This window comes from Lepidothrix coronata, unplaced genomic scaffold, assembly GCF_001604755.1.
Source record: "Lepidothrix coronata isolate B3197 unplaced genomic scaffold, Lepidothrix_coronata-1.0 Scaffold33, whole genome shotgun sequence".
NCBI classification, from domain to species: domain Eukaryota; kingdom Metazoa; phylum Chordata; class Aves; order Passeriformes; family Pipridae; genus Lepidothrix; species Lepidothrix coronata.
In genome coordinates this window covers 6,147,599-6,172,325 of record NW_016690213.1, presented here as the reverse complement: position 1 = coordinate 6,172,325, position 24,727 = coordinate 6,147,599, and the positions used below count along the sequence as shown (strand labels likewise).

The following is a 24,727-nucleotide window of genomic DNA, read 5'->3' as shown; positions in this document are numbered from 1 at the left end:
AGCTAAGTGACTCAGAAAATAAGCTTCCAGAGATATGAAGGCTTCAGAATTAGCCTGGATATATCCATGGCTTCAAAGAGTGCTCTCAAATTCACTTTACACAGTTTGTCCACAAGCAGTCCAGAAGCCACTATGCAGTCAGACTTGGGTCTGGCACAACCCAACTGACTTGCTTTGCACTGAGAAGTGAGATTTTATCCAGAACTCATGAAACTCCATACCAGGAGTGTGCATGCCACATACACCAATCTAGCTACACTCTTAGCCTTCCCTGACACTTCTGTTTCAGGTGTGTCCACCCAGTGTGACTTGACTTAGATGTAAATATATCTGGGCAAGCCCAGTGCCTCTTCTGGAAGGCAGTAAGTGAGAAATAGCCTGGTTCTTTTCTCTTTTCATCTGGGAGTCCACAGCCCATCACAATGCCCATCAGAGTGTTTCTAAATACTGCATAGCAGCACATCTGTTCCAAGGCTCAGTTCTGGGTAACAATTTTCAGCTTTTATATGTAATAAACCAAGTTTTTTTTATTTTTCTCAAGAGTTACATATTCTTCTAGGCTTGTCATAGTGTGTACCATAGTTTAAAGAATGCTTGGTTACCTTATAGGCATGCTGTCTTGCCTAAGCCTTTGTGTTTTACTCCCACAAGAGCAGCTGAGGTGGAAGGTTCTCAGTCCACCCAGGCTGGAAGAAGGACACCAGGACAGATTGGGATCCCAGTGGGAAGGTGCTACAGCAAGTACAAGAGGTTACCAAATTTAGGGGTGCCCAAGACAGGATTTGTCAAGAGTGACAAAACCCACCAAGAACAGCAGATGTAACACAGGACACATAAGCCTTGATGGAAAGCACAGAAGAGGCTGCAAAAGAACTGAACAGGCCTTTGGCTAATTGGTGCCTCCTGTGTCCATTCTTTATAGTCCATACGGTAGGGAACCAATATAGGCTTGCTAGCTGGCTAGTTAAAAAAAACCCAAAACCAACAAAACCACAGCACAAAACAAACAAACAACAAACCCCCCAAAACACCAGCAACACAAAAAGATGTAAATCCCAGACACCCACACAGTCGACTGCTACATGTGCGGTAGCTTTGGCCAGTCAAGGCTACAGTTGTAAAATATGTAATAAAATTATGTGCTTATAGAGAAATGATTAAGATTTCAGGTTATTTTAATTTTATTTCATTTCACTTCTTTTATGAAATTGTTTGAGTCACATGGCATGAAGTATATTTAAATAATTTTTGGAAAGAAACCCATAAATACAGAAAACTGTGATGAAGCACTACATACTTCTTGTCACACAATAAACTTGGGTTCTCACAAGAGTCTACTCATGCTTAAATAGTTACAGTCTTTAGTGCCACTGAAATCTCATAAATTCTTAATCAAAGAATCTGAAAGCCTTTGATTGCATGAAAACAGTCAGGTGATATCAAAACCAGCACTTTCACTGTAGTTTACATACAGATTAAAGACAAACTTACATTTCTTCACTGCATGTGACAGCTCATGACCTTCTGGGTTTCCTTTCATGCACAGAAACATGGGCAGCTTATAGTCCTCCTAACAATCCATTTAATTTAGGCCAAGGAAATATTTTTATTCTGTGCATAAAATACAAGCTTCAAACTTCAGATGTGTCCCATTTTTCCAGCTACACAGACATCTTGGGAGTGATCAGGATAGATCTGAGCTGGGCTTCTATGCCATTTTAGATGACCTAGGTTATCCAAGATACCTGCACTGGTGTGGCAGGTATGATAAGGACTTACAGGAGATCTAAGCCCTTTTCCAGTAGCAGCCAGAGACTGCTCAGGATCAAAGAAAACACTAGATGCTCTTAATTAGGCAAGAGAACCTCAGTGGTTCAGCAGCGGGTGTTCAGGAAGGAGTCTCTCTTTCCTTGAATTGGCCAGAATCTGAACTATTAAATCTGGAACGTTACTCCTGAACTTTGAATACATCCTTCTCAATTCTAACTAAGTTTTTGCCAGCTGCAATCTTATTGGGTGGACAACTTGAAATAGAGGGCACAGAAAGTAAGATGCAGCCACAATCAACCCGTTGTTATACTTCTTTATTATTTTTTTCACTCATGAACATTCATGTTGCCTGTACAGTCTACATACCTATTCTAAAGTGCTGAATTCCCTGAGTGCAAGCACTTACCAAACAGTCTGGGTGTATGAGGGGTGGGGGGAATGCTACAGACATCTGTTGTTGTGATGGAAGGATTTAAGTACTTTGCTCTGACTTCAGTTTCCTGATGACAGGACTGGAAAACAATTACCATTTTTCCAACTGAATTCTAAGTTTATTGTCTTGGGAACATTCCTTGCAGATGACAGAAAGAGAAGAAATTATTCTACCAGATGTACTTCTAGCTATTCCACTACTTATCTCTCCTGCCACTTGGAAGTCTGTTTATTTGGTTTATTTAATATTACAGCTTACTGTTTAAAATACCATACAGCAGGACTGGAAGAACTACCATGTTATCCTCTTTTGTTCAGCTCTTATCTAACAAGGTCATTATTTAATGAGTGTAGGCACATATAACCTTCAAGACACAATATGGCAATAAACTGTTCTCTTTTTACTATGAGCTTTAAAATCTGCAGGATGACTGACAATTATGAACATCTTAGGAAGTGGTGTATGAGATCCTTTTTAATACTAAATTCTGATATCTATATTCTGTGTTGGAGGCATGGTCTCTCTGCCAGGAGGTCAGTTAAGCAAATAAATAGGAACATATGAAATATTTCAATTTTAAGGCTCAGTTGCATCTTCTTGCTAAAGGATACTCACCATTAATAACTTCCCCCCTCCCCTTCTGTTTCTGCATCAGACAGAAGAAGCTAATTATTGTCTTTGAGATATCTGGGCAGCTAGAGGACTTCTTAAGCACTTTACAATAAAGTATAAACTCTCACCCCTGTGATTCCTAGACGGCACACACAACTGAGTGAGGAATGTATCTTTCACAGGACCTTACATTCTGTATTGGTCTGTACTTTAATAATATATGTGCTAAAAATATTTAAATAGGTCTGCTGCATTTAGTTTTTACTGTCGCTTTTAATGAGACAAAACATTACATTGATTAAACCCCTTGCCATGATCTGTGTATGACACAATTCAGAATACAAGTGCACACTTCTGAATTAGCTCAGATTACCTTTGTCCTGAGTGCAGTGATCCAGGACAGAAGTGAGAAATGCATGGAAGGAGGCATCACAGTCATTGTCTAGGATAGGTACTCACAAGTTGGTAGTCAGGCACAAGGGAGTTCCTGCCTCCGCTGCAATTTGCACATCCAGAGGCAGCCAAGGAATGCAAGCTCTAGGGCGGGGGGAGGGGAAGGTAGGCATATCATTAAATTGATAGGAAAGGTCATGCATATCTGTCATTCCATCTAAGCAAAGTAAATACAGATTTTCCTGAATTTTGACATCATTAACAAGACTAGAAATATATAGCTGGAAGGGATTTCCTGGTATCATTTACTCCATTCCCCAGCAACAGCACAGAGTGACACCTGTCATGCTATTCCTGACAGATGCTTATTTTTTGACAGCTTCCAATTAAGGTGATTCCATGATGACCACAAGCAGCATCCCCTCATGATACTTCATTGCCCTTCTAATTAGATTTTTTTTTTCTAATTGCTAATCCAAGTCACTCTTGTTACAAACTATGGTAATTAATTCTCAACCTTGTAGCTGCACTGGACATAGCCAGCTGTTGAATCAGCTTCACAACAACTGAAAACATCCTCAGCAGACTGCTATATTTCCTCTTCCCTCAGTTTCCTTTTTTTTCCCAGCCTAAATTCCTTCTATCCTTTCTCACAGCTCCGGATTTCTGAAATGCCTGTCAACTTTTCTCTCAGCTGTCTCTAGTTTTTCATTCTTTTAAAAACACAGTCTCCAAAATGGGACTCTCTATTCCAGCTGTGGAAGAAAAATAGGGTGCCAAACAGACCCCAAAAAAATATCTTCTTTGGCTTATGTGTGGTCCTATTATTAAAACTTCCCAGAACATCGTTTGTCTGTTTTGCAATCCAATGTGACTCATGCTCAGCTTGTGACCTGTGTAACCCAGGATGCTTCACTGCAGAGAGGACTGTGGCAAGCCCAGCTAAAGGGTCTTGAGCTGACTCTGGGGGACAGATGGGAGTAGATCACAGGGTAGATCATGTCATGTTGTGACAGCTGTGAGGAAAGAGGGCCTCAGGGCCTGTATCCACAACCAGACTAGGCACAGCTCAAGTATAATGATGTTAAATAATTTGCACAGGGACCTGGGTGCAATCAGCCCCAGAGGAACACTTGTTTCTGCTGTTGGTTTTCTGAGTAGATCCTTGCATTGCACTGCATTTGTCAGATGATTTAATACGATAAAAATGGACTGAAACAAATGTAAATGGAGTCCACAGGCAGAGGGCAGTGGGGAACAGAGATGTTAAGCACATGCAGGTCAGTTTATATAATTACTGGCCATGAGTCTCAAGACTGTCATGCCTATTACTTTTGCCCTCAGTGTGCTGAAAGAAGACCAGAGAAGGGAGTTCACTTCACTAATGGTGTGCTTTTCTTCAGGTGTCTTCTTCTCACTTTGCTTCTACCTCCAACTTAGTCGAGGATTTGTCCCATCTAACTGATCTAAAACTGGTGTCATGTCTAAGCCCCTTTCAATCTCCTCTGGAGTCTAGGAAAAGAAACCTATCTTCTGAGCCCTGGATTCACCCCATTCCAAAACAAATGTTTTAGAGAGAAAGTATGAATCGTCTTCTGAATGTGTTGCCTCTCTCCACTGACCAACAACGGAGTAACTAGGTCAGCCTTAGGCCAGGTGTGAAATTAATTGATAGGCACAATTATTTCCTTAATGGTGGGCCAGACTCTCTAGTCCAGCTGATTACTTTTCCAGAAAAACCCTCATAATCTGTTCCATGCAGAACAAATTCACTGTATGTATGAGAATCCATAAAGTTTAGTTTAAATGCTGAATATCCTCTCTGTTCTCTCCCTCTAGTTCTGGTTATCTATAGCAGATTGTCTTTTCCCAGCCATTCCTGGCAATACCTCAATAACCAGCAGCTGGGTGACATTCATGGAGTCACAAGAACAGGACAAAGCTATCAGTTAAAAATTGTATCTCCTCTCCCTGGCTTTCATTTGACTTGGCATAAACTGACAAAGGGATGTCATTTTTTTTTGCCTGCTCACATTTCTCATAGCACGTAGAAGGAAGTGTATTTTGCTATCACAGCATTTTTTCACTGTCATACTTGGCTAGCCACACTATACATTTCACACAGATCTTTTCACTCAGCTGCTGCAAGTAATGGTCCCGAGGCACCAGAAATCAGAGACTGTGCTGTCTCAGCTTTGTTAGAAGCCTTAGAATTATGTGCCAGAACAATACACACCTTACTGACCTTATTAAAACAAATATATTGGTAGCAAACTCATGAAATGCAAACTGTTGACAGAAAGGTTTTGCCGGTAGATTTTTGCTGAGTAGAACATGTAATAATACATACATATAAAAGTGGTTTTGTTTCTGTTTCTGCCAAACTTCATGCAGTAACTGGAAGAGTAACATCAATCCATAGAAAGAGGGATAATCAGCAGCTAAATGTGGAATGCAAAGGGCTGCTCTTATGGCTCGGTGAGAAGCTGCCACTAATCTAGAACAGGAGCAGAAAATAACTTTCTCCGTCCAGACTGTGCTTGAAGATTTATCTAGCATCATACTTTTTTCCTTCAAAAGTACGGTGCATTTGCCACTAATGGACACACAGATGTCCATTTCTAACACTGAACTGATCTACTAGTTCCAGTGTAACATCATGGGAGAGAAGGGATTGGAAATCACGAGCATAGAAAGTCTTTTCTGTATCCTGGTCTGCTACATTTGTATTTTGTAACTGGAAAAACATAATTGTGTGAAATTAATTAGGTGATGGTTCAGTGCACCATTTGTTTATATTATGCCCGAAACATATTTGCAGTAATGCTCTGTACCCAGTGGTGTAGAGTTGGTCTATATTTTCAAACACTAGATGGTGCCAACGGTCCACACATAGAGAAAGTTGACAAAAAATGTTCCTTTTACTGGCAATACTGGCATAGTTTGGTCTCTCTGTAGTTCTGTGAATTAGTTCAAAATCTATTGTTAAAATGTCTCATTACCTAGGAAGTGACAGGAAAAAAAAAATTGTACAAGATGATACTAACCCAAGTAACCCAAGTCACACGTAAATTAGTGTTGGAGTCCCCAAAGACGACAGCAAGCCAGAAATGAAGTTTCAATACAGGGATGTTATCAGCATGGTCAGGTCCAGATTCATCTAGTTCAAAACCTTTTCTCTTACAGTGACTGGTACAAAGTGCTTCAAAGAAACTTGGCTGTGATGCCTACACAGTGCTGTCTCTGTTTCTTTTGTGTCAACATCACGTATATAAACAAATAAAATTATTTCTAGATGACTGGCCTGCAAGACCACAGGTGCCTCATCCCAATAGGCTTACAGGTTCACAGAGTGAGGCCCAGTCCATAGGACTTAGAAACTAAGTGCTGTAGCACACCACAAAGCTGACTGAGCAAACAGAAGGCACCGTGTCTCTGTTATTTGTACATCTTGCATTTACCAGAACTATGCTGCCTCAACAAACTTGTGTACAGAAGCCATGGTGGGAGGGTGCATAGGACAGACAAACATACCCAACGTAAACAACAGCATATCTATGCCCAACATATGACGATGTTTAGAGATACAACAAAGCTTAAGGAGTTGTGAAGAGTGAAGACAGATCAATAATACAGAATAATCTGGGTGGCATGGTCAACCAGACACAAACAGCAAATGTAATCAAATATAAGGTCGTACATCTAGGATGAAAGCATACCCCTCATATTTAAGACAACAGGTGAAGGCTGAACAATCAGTCCTGTGAAGACGTGACATTGGAAAGGATTTGGCAATGAGTAATGTGGATTGTCTACTGAGCATTCAGCTTCTGCTCTGATTCTGTAGCCAACAGTGCTAATGCAATCCATAAATGTATTTATAAATCAAAAGTGAAGGGGCCTATTTGACATTAGTATGATTGATCTCCACTAATTTCGATGTGGACACTGAGAAGTTTCAGAGAAGACTCACAGTTGCCATTAAAAATTGGAAAGCAGTTAGTAGTGAAATATTTCGGGATTTAGCTTTGCTTTGCTTTGCTTATGAAACAAATATGAGTTTATAACTTCCTGTGCAGTTACTCAGAGAAGCCCTGAGTACACAGGCGAGTCCTACTGACACATGACTACAATTCATGTGATCTGGGAATGAGCACAAGCTGGAGAGCACTACTGCATTTGTGGGCCAAACGCAGCCTTGTTGCCCAGATGCTGAGCAGTCCTGCCCTTAAGCACTTCTTCACAGCCAGAGTCTTGTTTCCTAACATTGTCACAGTAGATCATCTGCCACAGCCTGAAAAGCTTTAAAAGGCTGACTTCAGTTTCTAAGTGTCTTTGCAAAACCACGTACACAGCATTAAACTCAAATCCAAAGCGAGAAGTCTTTAAACTAAATGATCCTTCTGCAGTGCCCAATAAGCAAAACTTTCCCACTAGCAAGCAAACCATCAAATAAGTGGTTTTAATTGAACCCTTTTTTTTAGGAGGCAAGAAAAAAGGAAAAATAAAAACAGATCCCCTATATGGATATGCCTGAATAGTACCTAATGCTAGGTCAATCCCATCACTCCCAGTATGAGGTTAGAAATAGATCCACCATACTTCTTCTCCAAAAGCTATCAGGAATGGATGAGATAAACAGCTACTGCTCATAGATTGATGTTCAGGGTCAAAAGAATGTTCATTCTCTAGACTTGGCAAGATGCTTACAGAAATAAAGACATTTTATGGTACAGACATTAGTATTTTCAACCTACAATACAGTACTATTATAGATCTGTAAAATGGCCATGGGTGTCAGAACTGTGTTTCCTAACTCTCTAACTTAAATTTAAACTGGCTATGTGATACAGACCATGTCAGAATTTTCACCTCCGGAAGTGTGTTTTGCATACATGTTCACCTAAGAAACTCTGTTTATGTACCAAGTAATTAGAAGTCAAGCTCAGGCTAAGGAATAAAGATATATTTAACCAGATCACAGCTCATCTACCAGTTTATAACCATCAACAAATTTTATAAGCTATCCATATCTGAATTTTCCATTTCAAAAGAAGTCTTAGTATTTACATGCTTCATAGTGAATTTACAGGGTCTAATCTATGAAACTGTAAAGTATAATGAGGTCCTCAGCTAGAAGATGTTAGGAAAAATAAGATTTATTTGAAAGTACAGAAAGTGGTCTGAACAATTAATAGGAGGAAAATACACTCTGTTTCACTCTATTAGGATGAATGGCATTTTGCCTGGAATATGAGTCATGGAGAACATTATATTCTGAGTGTAAAACATGACTAGGCCAGAAGGAAAGTGGAATACTAATCTGGAGGATAAATTTCAGGAAGAAATAACTAGGAATACATTGAGGTGATAATATTACTGCATTAATAACTACTTTAAAAGCTAAATTTTATCTTATCACTTTGACAGCCATTCAAGTTAAAAGAGAATGAATCAGATCTCAAAGCCTGGCAATACAGTGAGTGAGAGCTTAGGACAAAACATTCTCAATCTGGGAGACCTGGCTCTGAAAGAATTTTGTGTAGAGGTTAGATGAATCACGTTCTGAGCTTTCATGAGTCATTGCAAGATCTTCATTAACACTTGCAGACCTGAATAAACATTTGCAATAGTAACTGAAACTCCCAGCTTTCCCACAGAACAATGAAGCATTAGCAGAAACAGCCTGGTCCAAAACAAAGCTTTGAAGAAAGTGAAATGTGAGTGAGAAAAACCAGACACTCAAAGTTGAAACATTATTCATTGCTTCTATAAAGAATCCCTAGAATTATTGGTGGCATACTCATCTTCTCTGGTCACATGTAGACATTTTATGGGTACTTAGACATTTTGGCAAAATGACTAGCAATGCTGGCACCTATCACCAGGCACAGTAGTATCTCAGTTTGTGGTGGCAGCAGTTTCCATTTGCCCTTTTTTTTTGTGGACTAGGGTCACTCAGACCACATCTAGACTGGAACCATATGGTACTGTTGTTATCATCACCATTAGCTCTGTTCAAAAGGAAGGACACCAGAAACAAAAAACATGTCAGCACTGAGATGAGGAAAGCTGTGGGCATACCTGAATAACAGCAGGACAAAGCAGACAAACTGCCAGTGCACAATCCCTACATTTTATCTGTACTGTTTGCCAAATGCAGCCCTATGCAGTGTCATTAACAGAATTCAGTCTTAATAAATGTAATTTCTGTAGAGTTTTTGCAAGCCCTGATTTGACACATCTGTTATTGACATTACACAAGTCCTGCTTTGAGTCATTTTTGATTGAATGTGGTAATAGAGACTGCATCCAGAGCTGCTGATATTATTTCCATAGAACTTTCAGAAACATATTTCTTGCAGCAGCAACCTGGACAAAAGATGCATCTATTATTTTTTACATATTATATGTCTTAAAGATACATCTGATAATTTAAATTTTATTTACTGCTATATTCAAATCTACTAATTTATGCTTTCAGCATCAAAGTAACTCTCCCAGGGACTTAGATGCACTTTGGCTAGATTTTTTTGTATTGCTGTGCACATGCCCTTTGAATTTTGGCTTGGCAAGGTATGAAGCTTACTACCTATGACCTCTTCCCAAGGCTATCAGTTTTATTTACATTACATTCAGATTTTAAATTTATGGCTTTGATTTATCTGGCTTGATTCAATGCCCAGTGAAGTGAATGGAAGGTTCCTATTGACCTAAAAAAAAAGTTGATTGAGGCACTTTTGTGTGCCTGGTTAGATTTGACATTAAGGTTCTTTATTCCACTAGGTTGCCCATATTTAAAATGCATTAGGAATTGTCACGAAGTACTGAACTTTTTCTGAACGCAGAGATGTGACTAAAGAACATTACTATGAGGACATTATGAGGACATTACTGTCCTAGCTCATTGAAATCAGCAGAAGCTGTTTCATTTACTGCAGTGGAAGCTGAGCTAGAGCTGAAAATCAGAACTAGATTTATTCCAGGATTTATTCCAGAAGGTGAAAACCTAATATAAAAACCAGATGGTTTTGCCCTTTCTGGGTCTTTATTGAGTTGGAGAGAAGGTAGGATCCTGATGCTGGTCCCAATTGCATGAATTTCATTAAATGAAATCTCTTGATTTAAATTTCCAGAGGTCTCCGAAACACTCCACTTCCATCTTAAATTTAAAAAAAAAAAAAAAAAGTAGGCTAACTGCTTTTAAAACTACAGAAATAGGTAGAAAACCACAAATCCTAAGAGGTAAAAAATAAGGCCAAGTCCCCCTTCCCAGAATGAACTGTGGTAAAATGCTATGATTTTTAAATCAGCTTCATAGTTTGGAGATCTGATTCACTTTACGGGGCTGAGTATTGTTAATGCCTCTGTCTCACTGTGCTGGATAATTATTCTCTGCACCATGACATTTCTCTCAACAGTCAGCACTCCCATCAGACCAGAGGGTGTCCAAAAAGTCGAAATTTAAAATGGGGAAAAGTCATATAAGAATGTCAGCAAAATTCATTTTACCATGAACTGATATGCAAATGGATTAAATATGCTGTTTAAACTACAACATTATAGTCTGCCTTGTTCCTTTTATAAAACCAAAGTGGAAGAGCTTTTAGAAGACCTTTTGCAAAAATATCTAAGAATGCACCAAGTAATGTTTTTTCTAGAGGGAAACCCATGTCATATACAGAATGTAATATATCTTTGGTAAACATTTCTATATGCAAATACATGTGCATACATGGATAGCTGTTTGAAATTCCGAGACACTCTTGCTGGTACAAAAATGATTACTGACAGCCCCATCTAATTCTGTATGTGATCTGCTGCTCATCCACTGTACCCTGATTTCTTCAACACAGAAACTATTGCAAAAGTTTCATATACTGCCCATAAAATGTCTAAGAAATTTATTAGCTCTGCATACATCATTATCTCATGCTACTCTGCTGTTCATAAGAAAACTGCTTGCTGTTTTCACAGGAATGAATTTGTGGTATCACCTGTGAATTTCCAGCACATTCTAATCCATAAGGGCCATGCAGACTTTCCCACTAAACCAGGGAATTTCTTTTGTGTTATTTATATAATTCTTTATCTGTATGATTAACACCTTAATCTGCAAGTCCTAAGACAATATTTTAGGTTGATCTTTGCTGGAAAACCTTGATGCTACACTAGTAGAAAAAGGAACTTTTGTTTATGGCATGTAGCCTGTTTTGTGACTAGGAGGTTTTCATTAATATTTTCAGCTCTGGAGTCAAAACAGGCAGTAGTCAGTGTACTGCAAGTGCGCTCCTACAGCCCACTGCCAGCTGATTTCACTGTCTGGCCACTGACACATGCATGAAGTACGGCAGGACTATCTAAATATTCATCCACAACTTACTTTCATTTTCTGTACATCTCTCCCTGCCATCTGCAGTCTAAAAAGCATCTGGTTTTATTTCTCAAACCAGACAGGGTATGAGAAGGGAACATGAGCTAAATTCACGAAGGTGCAAAATTTCAGTTTGAATGTTCCCCAGAAACCACAAGATCCTCATTTCAATCTGCAGTCAGTGTCTGAGTTTCAGCCACTGGCCATGCACTGAGCCACCTCCTTGAACCAGTTACAAGGGCACACTCACACTCTGTGTTTCCAACCTGCAGAGTCATGCCAGGGGAAGATGTGTAAGATGCACATCTAAGATGGGATGAATCACAACCTGGAAATATGTATTTCTCTCCACTGATGGTAAGGAGGGTACAAGGTGATTAGCTCAGTGAAACTTCCAGGTGATGTGTGATGAATCACTGTGTTGGGTTTGAATGGCAAAGTGTGAGGGGGATGGGGGATGGGCTACTGCAAGAAGCTGCTGGAAGCTTTTCTTTGTGTCTGAAGAGCCAATGCTGGAGAGCTGCCACTGGCCAAGGCTGAGCCCATCAGCAATGCTTGGTGGCACCTCTGAGATAACATAGTTAAGAAGTGGGGGAAAAACTTGTCTCTCTGCAGCCGGAGAGAGAAGTGAGAATATGTGAAAGAAACAAGTCTTCGGGCACCCAGGTCAGTGGAGAAGGAGGAAGAGGAGGTGTTCCAGCCACTGGAGCAGAGATTTCCCTGCAGCCTGTGGTGCAGACCATGGTGAGGCAGGATGTGCCCCTGCAGCCCATGGAAGTCTGCAGTGGAGCACAGATCCATCTGCAGCCTGTGGAGGACCCCATGCCGGAGTAGGTAGATGCTCTGAAGGAGGCTGTGTCCCTGTGGGAAGTTCTGTGCTGAAGCAGGTTTTCTGGCAGGACTTGTGACCCCCTGGGGGACACATGCTGGGGCAGTCTGTTTCTGAGGGACTGCACCCCATGGAGGAGATCCATGCTGTAGCAGTTCATGAAGAATGGCAGCCCATGGGAAGGACTCATGCTGAAGAAGTTTGTGGAGGACTGTCTCCCATGGGAGGGACTCCACACTGAAGCAGGGGAAGAGTGTGAGGTAGAAGATGTGGCAGGGACAACATGTGATGAACTGGCTACAGCCCCCATTCCCCATTCCCCTGCACTGCCAGGATGGGAGGAGGCAGAGAATTTGAGAGTAAAATTAGGACTGGGAACAAGGGAGGGATTGGGGAAAGGTGTTTTTTAAGATTTTGTTTTATTTCTCATTACCCTTCTCTGATTTGACTGTCAATAAATTAAACTAATTTCCCAAAGTTGAGTCTGTTTTGGCCACAACAGTAATTGTTGGGTGATCTCTCCCTGCCCTTGTCTCGACCCATGAGCCTTTTGTTTGTATTTGCTCTCCCCCTGTCCAGCTGATGAGGGGAGCAACAGAGTGGCTTTGGTGGACACCTGGCATCCAGCCAGGGTCAACCCACCACTACCACCACAAAGGAAAAGGAAAAGAGACAGTAGTGCAGTGGTCTATTGAATGTATAGGAAGACTATGTTAGATAATTCATGTGCATACCCCTTTTGACACTTAAGATGTTGACATCCATAGTTACTCAGATGCATCCCAACTCTCTAAACAGTCAAAACTTCCTCCAACTGACTGTCCAGTCTGTGACTCTGAGCAAAGGCTCTTGTCTTAGCTGGATTTCTGCCTGAAGGTGAATTTTTGCCTCTCAGAGCAGCTTCCCCTCTCTTGAACAAGGCTTCTCCATGTTCAGTTTCCAGGCTTCACACGCCTGTCAGAGTGGCAAGGTTTGTGTCAACAGTTTTTTATGTAGGCTCAGGACTTTACACAGCCTCTGCAGGTGTGCAATGAATCCAGCTCTTCATGTGACTTTTGCAACTCCTCTCATTTCTGAGTTTGGGAACACCCACACCTCCGCTAAATTCTGTGACCTATGCCTCTCCTAGAGTTGGGATTTTAGTAGAAACAGTAATAGGTAATCAAGAAAACTTTTCTAAAACAAACCAGTACTGGTAATCCACATTCATAAGGCCAAAATCCCCAGGTTAGAAAGCCTAGTAGGTCATGCTTACTTTAACAGCTAGACACGAGTTCTTCATGGATTGCTCTTCTCCTTGTGGGCTGTCAGGTTCTCTCCATCTGTCTTTCCAACTGTTCTGCTATAAGCATTTTCTTACATTTTTATTCAGAAGGTGAAGCCCAGCTGGAGGCGGCAACCAGGCCCTTTTAAAATACAATACAGGGAGCTTTAATGTGCTGGTCTGATGAAAGTAAAAGAGGCATTCCTACACAAGTACCCTTCACCCCATGTGAGTGCAGTAAGGAGGAAGCTGTTGGGCTGTTGGGAAGGGGTCCTACTGTAGCATGATCTTCCTGTAGGGCTGAAGGTGTTTGCAGTTAGTTGGTTAGGGGTTTGGGTTTGCTGTGAAAGCTGGTGGAAGTTTTGTACTGTGGAATAACACTTTTGTTGTTTGTATGTTTTATGAGACAGGAAAATTCTCTGTACCCAGCTCTAATCATATAAGGTTGGATCAAAGGCTGTAGGGAAACTTTGGGAAAATTAGAACAATTTTGTTTTCCATAGCATGCCAACCAATTAAATTAGACCTTTGCAAAAACACTGTTAATAGTATTATGCTAGCTAAATGATGATAAAGCCAAGGAAAAAAAAAGAGTTATACAGATTAAGACTATAATATAAAGATCTGTATGTGTACATATCCATACCAGAAAATATAAGCAAAAAAACAAAAATACATTTCTTACTTAGATAACCACCCTAGGTATATACACTTCACCTTTTACAGTGTACTACTTGCCATGACACTGGCTTTTGTGATCTGCAGCATTAGTTCTTGACTACTCTCTAGATAATTCTGCAGACAGATGTACTATATAGACATAATTGTTACAGACAGTGCACAAACACAATGATGACATACTCTGCCTCAAAGAGTTTTCTGTCTAAAAGATGTTCTAGAACAGAATTAATGAAATGTATGACTGCAGAGCCAGAAAGGACTTCAGGAGATAGTATAGTCCAACTCCATGTATTAAACCCAGCTAAAGTGGTTTTAGACCAACCACAACAGTATTTTTGCATTTTCTTGAAAAGCTTTAATGAAGGCAATTATACAGCACTCTTATACATATATATCTTTTATATATGCTATATATATATATATATGTGCAATTGCAGATTATCTACTGGTTGATCCAGAACAGCCACTGCTATGCATAAATCAATATTTTTAAACATAAATATTTATATAATCAAATTCTGAAAATAAAGCAGCAAGGAAGATATGTTTAACATATGAAATACATTATTGTTGTAAGGATGGAGAAGAGATGAGCATACATTTTTATAAGATCTATTCATGCATGGGAAAATTGTTAAAATCTCTACTTGTAACCTTTTCTTTTAAGTGAAAAAATTAATTCCTTAAGCTTTGCTTTAATTTGTGTTTTCTAACATCTGCCAATAGGACAAAATTTTCAAACTGAGTCTTTAAAGGGATCAAATAGAGCAGAATAATTACTTCCCTTTTTTAAAATATAACAGGCCTGCTCATTCATCCCAGAATGACACTATTTAGTTGACTCATCTGTAGTTTGTAAACTGTTTATGTTCTCACACACTTTTCTGCTGCATTGCTACATAGGTGGTTATTTTCTATCTATACATCTACAATTTGTCCCTCCTTTGATACGCTAGTTATCCTCTTAAAGAAGAAAATTAGACTTGTTCATGTAATGACAGACTGGGGGCAGGGAGGGGGCAGGTTGTGGGTGGACACTTATCAGTGTTTTATCTCGGCCCTCACACATTCATTCTCTGGTGTTTTATGGCAAAATTCTCAAGGGCATGAAGTTAGACTGATGAGTCTGTCATCTCTGACTTCTCTTTGGAGCTGAATGCCTACTACTTCTCTTTTCCAGTCCTCGTAAATATCCATGAGATGATTGCCAATGGTTTAGCGATTAATTTCAGCTAACTGCTTGAGTAGAAGGAAAGTCAATGATGCCATAGTTCAGTGCAATGGCAAAATCAGAGAGCAATTTCAGATTGTCTGCTGTTTGATTCAGAACAGCCACTGCTGTACATAGAATCATGGAATGGTTTGGGTTGGAAGGAACTTTAAGATCATCTAGTTCCAACCCTCCTGCCACAAGCAGGGACACCTTCCATTAGATCAGGTTGCTCAAAGCCCCATCCAACCTGGCCTTGAACCCTGCCCTCCAGGGATGGGGCATCCACAACTTCTCTGGGCAACCTGTTCCAGTGACTCACCATCCTCACAGTAAAGAATTTCTTACATATATCTAACCTGAATTTCTCCTCTTTCAGTTTGAACACATTGTTCCTTGCTCTATCACTACAGTTCTTGATGAGTAGTCCCTTTCTGGCTTCCCTGTAGATCCCCCAACCTTCCAAATACTTGAAGGTTGCTATGAAGTCTCCAAACAACCTTCTCTTCTCAGCTGCAGACAGGCCCACCTGGCTGAAACCTCAACTGCTTTTCAATCTCCCACTTGTGATTAAGTATTCTTCCCCTAGATTTCCCTCTTCCTAATTTCTTCATCCTATACTGTATTGAAAGAAAATGTTACCTATAATGGCAAATTAGTCGTTGAGATCAAAGTTGTTTGGATTTTCCTTGCTCAAATAGCTGCAAATAAATGGAGCCAGGTTTCACTCAATAAGGTCTGCACCTTCTGATGGAAAGTTCCGAGAGCCTTGTATAGACAGCCTTTCCCCAAAAGAGAGAAATTTCAATACCAGTGAACTAGGAGAAAGTTGTGATAATAGGATTCTTTTCTGCCTGCTCCCTTGCTAGTCAAGTTGCTGTAAACAAGAGTAATTTTCCCTGTCAAAAGGTCCTAAATCTAAGGACGTCTTGTTCTAGCAGGGCTGTGGAGGAAGGCTCTTAGAGCCTCCTCTTGTATTGGTTTCAGTGTCAGATGCAAAAAGGAGTGAGCCACCTGAGGCTGCCGGTGCCACCATCTTGAAGACTCCCCAGGGCTCAGCAGGACATTCAGACCAGTTTTATCTTCATCCTGCAATGGGGCAGGAAGGCCCCTGGACAGCCATTGTAACTTCCTAGCTATGAACCTCTTCAAGACTTTCTCCACCCATTGTCTCCTGCAATATGTGAAATATGCCCTACAGGTCTGAGCTGTAAGATTTTGTCATGTATCTCCTAAAGCTAGGAAAACCAGACATTTCTGAGACAAAGCATAGAACCAGAGGTTGGCTGCCTTCCTCTTTTCTGAACAGCACCATATTACCACTTCTTGAGAAATCATTTTTATTTAATAGATATCCTCTTGCTATAATGGCCTATTAAAACTCATGGGTCTGCCACATCAGATGTATAAAAAATCTTTTTAATGGAAAAAAAGTTTCTCTTTTAAAAGGTCCTGCTTCCAAAAGTAGGAGGGGTTTTATATTTTTATGAATCCCTGAGCTTTTATTTCCTTTTCTCCGTTTTTAATAACATGGATGATGAACAATCTACCTTTATTCCCACAGATTATATTTGTATGCTTTAAAACCTTCTTTGGAAACACATTGCACACATTAGTTCTACCACTGCACTGCTATTTTTTTCTAATTCTGAATACTCACGTAGCAGTAGGTTAGAAAATTCTCCTATTACTTATTTTGCTTAAAGTATGTCAAGGATAAGCCTTTCAGTAGAGGGCCTTTATAAGTCAGTATTTAAAGACCAATTAAAAAAGCTATCACCATGCAAAGAGAAAAATCAGCTAGTAGTTACAAACATATTGGTCATTAATTAAAAGAAAATAAGAACAAACACCAACATACACAATTTTTTTTATCCTCCGTTCTGACAATCTATTCCAAAGCCACCTTTTAAGATGCTTCTCCTTCAATTACATATGACAGTTCAAAACCAAAACCAAAGGCCAGATCTTGAAAGTGTTTACATGGAGGTATTATCTCTCTTTAGATGGAATTTGCCTGGGCTAACATGATTAAAGTGATGGTGGTGCCAAAGTGTTCACTGAAGTAGGTTACATACCACGTCAGAAAGAACACGTGGACAGGGATCTTAAGACCAAAAAAAGATCTAGGAGCAGTTAAAAAAAAAAATAAACATTTACTGTGTGATGAGAAGAGAGATTTGCAGAGCTCATCCTTTGTACTTTGACTGTGCTTCCGCTTTCTTTTGTTAATGTCTTCTGGCATTTACCTCTGTTTTTCCCCTGGCAAGCTGTTCAGTTCTTTGGCCAGTTTAAGGCTATGATAATACTGTAACTTTGCTAATAATTGGTAAAAGCATTTTTTTAGGGAGTACTGCAGCAATTACTTAAGGGAAGGACTTTAATGACAAAAATGGGAGACAAGATGAAGGGGAAAAATACATACAAAAGAAAGGTACATTATGGAAAATGTAAAAACTGCTTTACTCAAAAAATCTCCTCCAATAAATTACATCTTCTTCTGCTTACTTTCTCTAATACTGAAAAATTTCTGTCTTTTTTATCACTGCTTTCTGGGCTGCACCCTTTTATTTGTGAAACTGAAAATAATTATTTATACAGTGCTTTCGCTGTGACTCCCATTTCATTTGGGGATCATGGCCTCTATGTGTCAACTTGATTTTGCTCTCATTGTAATTCAGATTCTTGGGAAGAGGTTTTTCTACTGCTGCCTTGTGCATGGGAGAGCTATTTTCCCATCCCCTCACCTCAGCACACTCACTACTTGTAAACTTGGGATAGTTTGATATTTGAGAGTTTATTTGATTTTTTTTTTCTATATAATAAATAAATCTCTCTTTTTTTCTATATGTTGAGTGTATTCTAAGTACTCTAAGACTTCATATTTAAAAGGGCCTGTCACTGTGCCTTGATTTGCAGCCAGTAGAACAAATGGTTAGACAAACCAAGCTTAGTCCTGGATATGTATCACACTGTGACTGGGACTGAAATCGGCCAGAACTCAAATTCATGAAATCTCAGCAACATTCAGATCAGGTGCAAGGACGAAGACTGGAAAGGTACCTGAGTCACAAATTTGAACCCAGAGGAAAATTCTCACTTTCCTGAATGGATGGGAAAAGGAAAGGGCAGGTCTGGGTGCAAACCCCCACTTTCTCTTAGAACAACTGTGTCTTCAGAGTAACTCCATAGGTTAACTGAAGGTTTCTTCATTAAAGCCATTTTCAAGGGCTGGAATGTACACCTGTATTTCCCATTTGGCAAATTCCTCCTTGGCTCTTTGGGCTGTATGACTCACTTGTTGCATTACAACTGTAAATCACTTTAGAGCAGAGTTTTCTGCTCTAAAGTCAGATATTTCCTTTCCAGTAAAAGCTCATCTCTGTCCTTCTATGTACATGTAGTGATGCTGCCTTGATGAAGATCATGATGAGATGATGACCGTAGGTTGTCTCTATAAATATCACTTACTACCCTTCGTTGGTTATCCTCCAGCTGTTTATGGAAAAAAACCTGTTTTTCAGAGTCTTAGATGCTGTGTTGAGTAAAAGGAAATAAAAATGGAGATAATAGTAAAGATAATAAAGGAGGAAAGTATTGCTGTGAGTTCTTACAGTCCAGCAAGGTAAACCAGAATAGAAAATACTCATCCTTTAAAGGATATTTGAAACAGTAGCTTCTTAAGAAGGTAGTTGGGGGAGATGAAACGTGAAAGTAGTTGTATCTGTGGCATAAAGAAGTCCAGAGCTGGTCACTCTAGATATCCACCAAGAGTGACAGAGCTACATTTATTTCTGTAGCTAGATAGCTGAAAGCTGATGGCCTTGTAAGGGGTAAAGCAGCTGCTCTCCTTTAGGCATTCATAATTCCCACTGAATTTAATTACTATAGTGCAAGTATTGCTCATGCAAACACTATGCAAGCTACATCAAGGAAGTATCTCTTCCTGAAGTCACAAAAATTTAATCCAAGTTTTACATTTACTGGTTTAATCTTGAGATCCTTCCACAACTGAAACTCCTGGAGATCCTTCCACAACTGAAACTCCTGCTGCATTTATTTGTAGAATGACATTTAAGCTAAAAATTATTTTTTTCTATCCAGTAGAACTTCCTTTTTTTTTTTCCTTCAGCCATACACTTTTTCTATAGACAGGCTGCTTAGCTAAAGCCTTCTCTGTTCATGGCCCCAGTACTTAACTCCATGTGAATTCTTTACAGCTTGAATGATTTGGAATGTGCAAAAATATACCTTCCTGCCTTCCTCCTTACCAAAAATCCACACATAAACCATGTCTGAAAATAGACCAATTAATAATTTTTTTAATTATGTTTAAATTATGTAATGTCTGATTTGAATAGTTTGTCATTTTCCGTTTCCATGTTTTTGTTACTTCACAAAAAAAGTTGGATTCTCATTGATTGGCAATGTAGTGTTCATTTGCAGCAGCACATAGCCTCTACATTAACTTAGGTCTTCTTTTTGATTATCAGTAAGATACATTCTCTACGTACGCAATCACTTATTTGGCATGTATTTATTCAGATTTCTAATGTTTATATTTTATGTTGTGAGAAAAAAGTAGCTGATATTAAGAGCTGATTTATTTTTTATTCCTGATTAGTGTTAAGCCATGCTTACATGCAAATTGAAATTCAAATATAATAAAAATATTTGGAATACTAAGGCAGTGTTTTACTAGCTGAATAAAATCAGGTAAAATACCGAGCTATAGGAATAAAAAGGCTTGTCAAAACAAAAATTCCATTTAAAATGTCACCTTGACTCCATGAACTGGATGATTGTTCCTGGGCATGCCATCCTTTATAATGTTGAAGGTAATTTTATTCTGATATTGGAGAAAATGAAGTTTCTCAGCTCCTTAGCATCTGTACCTCTACATGTACGCTGTTTACCTGTACAACTACTATGCTTTGTTTCAGATGCAGTTCTGAATTTCCTATTGGTACTTCTAGGAAGACATGCAAGTTTGTAGACCACAGTTTAGGAGCTCAGTGTTTACAGTGTCTGATTTGCCCCATGGGCAGCCCCATAGACTTGGCACAGAAATCCTCTTTGGCCATTACTTTGTTTAGATTTCAGCTTTCCTTCTAGGATCATTCCTACTAGTCGTTCACCACTTGCACCCTCTCTTTTTGCAGGTGTGCATCACAGGAAGAAAGTGGTTGCACCATGTAAGCCTGTGAGGTAACTGCATGTATACAGACAACCAAATTGTGGAATACTGCAGTTAAGGTGCAAGAGGCAAGTCTCTTTTTCAGAACTGAAACTATGTGATGGTGAACCACTCAAAGGGACAAATTCACAGCTAGGACTGAAGTCTTGATACTGTGGTAGTGCTGTGCCACCTCTGAGTTGTGACAAAACTGGCAGATAGCTCTGCAGTGCCTCCCAACCTGACAATGAAAAAAGACCTTCAGGGAGCAGCTCCAAGGTACACAGGTGAAATTCCATCTCCATCCCAAGTTCTGGGAATACCTTCCCCTTCTCACAGCAGGCAAGGGTCTTTCACAAACAACAGGAACAGTGCCAATGATAGATTGTGATTTGTTTATACCAGCAACAAAGATTATGACAGCAATATCAAAATAATTTTTAAGAGGAAATTAGGGTTTACGTGATATGATTTTTATTATAGTTTATATGGTTATTTGCAGCTTTTTCATGGCAGGGCTGTTTCATGCTACAGAAATGCTATCTTTTGTGACAGCACTTCCGAATTGGACATCTTGAAAGCTTGCACACAAAACACTTGCCGCATCTACAAGCAGAAAGCGATTGGCAAGAGGGTGTTGTCTGTGAGAGGTACTTAATTGAGGAGTTGGCACTTCACCCTGAACTGAAATAGCTTCATGGGCATGCTGCAAATATTTTCCTATTGCCCAGACTTCTCAGTGGGCAGGGACTTGGCAGGAAGATAAGGCCTGTATGAAGGGTAGATCTATCTACGATGTGTACATATTTTACTGGCAGCTACTGATGGCCCTGCTGGTCATCTGCTGTATTTGCCAGATTAGTTTTGTAAGCAAATCAAGGATACCTGTAACTTTCAGACTGGTGCCTCTTTCTGGGTAGAAAAAGAAGATTGCTCACAACAGAGGAACTCGCCTTTCACTATCAAATAATGAGCATACTCCCTACACTTGAAAAAATGGTCCATATACCCCAAAGCCAAAAATAACATTTGCCAGTGACCTGACTATATTCCTACTCAAACCACAACAAATGCACTGTGATATTGGAGGTTGCTTTATGATTGTGATAACAAGGTTGATAATGCATTGGAAATAGATCACACTGGTAAAGTAAGATCTTTTTGTTTTGGCTGACAGATGTGTGACAGAAAAAGCAGAGGTTTTCATATGCTTACTTTAGGAGATTGTAACAGCATTTATAAACTACATGTATTAAAATCAGTCGGTGCTGGTATAACTGGCCTCATAAAGACTGGTCTAGAGAGGAGGAGCAAATGGGGTCAACCATTTGCTGGGCTGCAGAATGTGAGGCACATATTTCACTAATTATGCTAATGGGACTGGGAGCCTTCTTTGAATGCACTCCCAGAACTGAGAAACTTAACTACATATTCCCAAAGACACACAGGCATTACCTAAATTTCAGTAAGAGCTGGATGATCACACATCTTTGAGGACTCATACCCCTAAGCCTTGCTCTTGAGGATTCTGCCCCATTTCAAAGGATTCTAAGGGACACTTTCTAAAAGATGCCTTGATCAAAAAAAAAAAACAGGTCTCCTCAGACAGCCTATGAACAGCCAGAAGATACAAGATTGATGTAATCTGCTTCTCCACTGTCCTCTATCCTTTCTGGCTGGCAGAATTAGGGTGCAAGCTAAAACTCCCAGTGGGTATGGCAAGACAAACATGCCACAGTGCTTCAGAAACAGCTGCCCTTTGGAATTTATGGCCCACTTGGAAAACAGTGAGGCAATTATGTGCACATATCTAAAAGTCAGTAGCAGAAATTTGGTTAAATGGACCTCAATGAAATATGGATATGTGGTTGTGGAGAGCCATTCTCCTTCAGAACTACCCCTTTCCTCCACACAAATGCTTCTACATCCTGAAATCAGAACTCTCTAATACATAGAAATGTTACGGGACCTCCTGCAGGATCCAGAGAAGAAGACAAACTTGTATTTATTTAGCCCTCAAAAATATTTTTAATCCTTTTGCTTAACCTAAAGCAATTTTCTAAGACAAACTGGAAAAGTGTTGAATGATATACTGTACCATGCAATGATACACCATGCAATGTATATCAGTACTGCACTATCAGCCTGTTTCAACATATTGAAAATGTTCAGTCGTCAGTTCACACACTGCCTCATTCTTCCAGTGAAGGCAATTTATTTATCACTACCTAGAAATTCCAGCTCAGAAGTCTCATTTGCCTCTTTTTGAAGGGAACACACAACCAACAAAGTAACATGATGCTGTTTCTTAAGATCTCTGCAACCAATCTCTTTCCAGATCCTTATGCATAGGGAAAAAATTAGCTGCTATTGTATCAGTATATACCCACTAGCAGCAAGCTGAATTTTTATTAAAGCTTTATTGGAAATAAACCTGCAGTAATGGTAAATCAGATAGTGATGTATATAAAAAATGCTGCTTGTTCTGATATGTCACATTTTGTACCTTATTCATGCTGTGCAGTACCTTATTACACAGCTTGTAGTGAGCACCCACTCTCAATGAAATAAATTCATCGGGAATTAGGTCCCTAACTACCTTTAGATATTTGCACCTCTAAACCAAATGAGGAGCAATACTGGGAGAAAAAGATACTATTCTACATCAAGAAGCGTGACAAAATCTGACTGTTGATCTGAATTTGAATAAAAATTTTATCTTCTATAGATGTTTTATTTTTTCCTATCAGATTATTGATTTATTTTAATACTGCTTTTTCTTCTATATTCTTAGTTTGATCAGTTTTATAAATATAACATTTCTCACATGCAAATGTACTTTTAGATACAGTTGTTCTTCAAGGCACTGTAATTCTGTTGACCCATCTTCTTGAGAAAATGCTTTACAACAACCTAGATATGCCTTAATATTTGGCATAATTGAGCTAATATATCATAACCCATAGGTGTCCAAATAAGAACAAATTGAACTGATAGTTTTATGTATGAAATATTCAATAAATATCAAATTTCCTAAGTTTAATCAATGCTGAAAGCTGACCATTATACAGAGAAAGTGTTTACACAAATAAATCAGCTGTATAGCCCAAAGTATTAAGTACTGGTGATGAAACCTGTAACATAAAATGTTATGGAAAACTGTTTGAATGGACCTCCAGGGGAAAAAATCCCATAAGAAAACTATGCTCTATTTGTTTTTCAAACTAACGTCACTAAAGCAAATTCTTACGTCGGACTCCTGTCTTAATCTGCGCTGATCATCCAGGTATCAAAAGTACTGCACGCACAAAAGACACAGAGACAAGCCTTCTCCTAGCAATCTACAGTTTTTCTTACTGAGTTCTAACCCCAATCTGACACCAACCTCCTCAGCAGCTTTGGACAAATCAGCTGAGCGGCTCCTATTTATCTACCTTTTGTGGGATTGTAAGGGAAAGTTAATGCTTACCGAGTGCTCAATGACAGAAGTGTGCACTTGTGCTCTGTGACAGAAGTGTGCACTTGTGCTCCACACAGTTTTACTGTTCCTAGTCCTACCATTTCCTCCCTCAATCCAAGCATTGATTTTTTCGTTACCAATATAAAGGCAGGAATAAAGTCAGACCATAGGGCAGTTTATGGTAGAGCAGTGCTTATAAAATTGCATTTCACAGCTTGCATGTGACAAGCACACTTGTCAAAACTTGTCAAAATCTGGCTAACCTATATATTCACCTCCAAACAATCTTCATGACCTTGCCATGCATAGTCACATACTGGAAAGGATTTAAATTTTTAATTATTTGCTAAAGTAAACTTAAAAATTGTCCATGGCCCCGAGCTGTTTCTGAAAAAAACTCAACCCAAACCAAACCAGCAAAATATATTTTATAGAATAAAAAAGCATGGAGATTGCTTTAAATCCTTAATATTTGCGTGATCATTTGTTTTTAATTTAGCTAAGATAAATAATTTTAAAAGTTTT

The 24,727-nt window shown here is 39.3% G+C and overlaps 1 long non-coding RNA gene across 1 annotated transcript in view; it reads left to right on the top strand.

Annotated features, from left to right (window-relative positions):
- LOC108495748 overlaps positions 1 to 21,184 on the top strand; it is a 28,582-nt gene extending 7,398 nt beyond the window's left edge. Inside the window, exon 3 of the long non-coding RNA XR_001874224.1 lies at positions 20,729 to 21,184. This is a non-coding gene — a long non-coding RNA (uncharacterized LOC108495748). The remainder of the gene's footprint in view (positions 1 to 20,728) is intronic.
- The last annotated feature ends 3,543 nt before the right edge of the window (positions 21,185 to 24,727 follow it).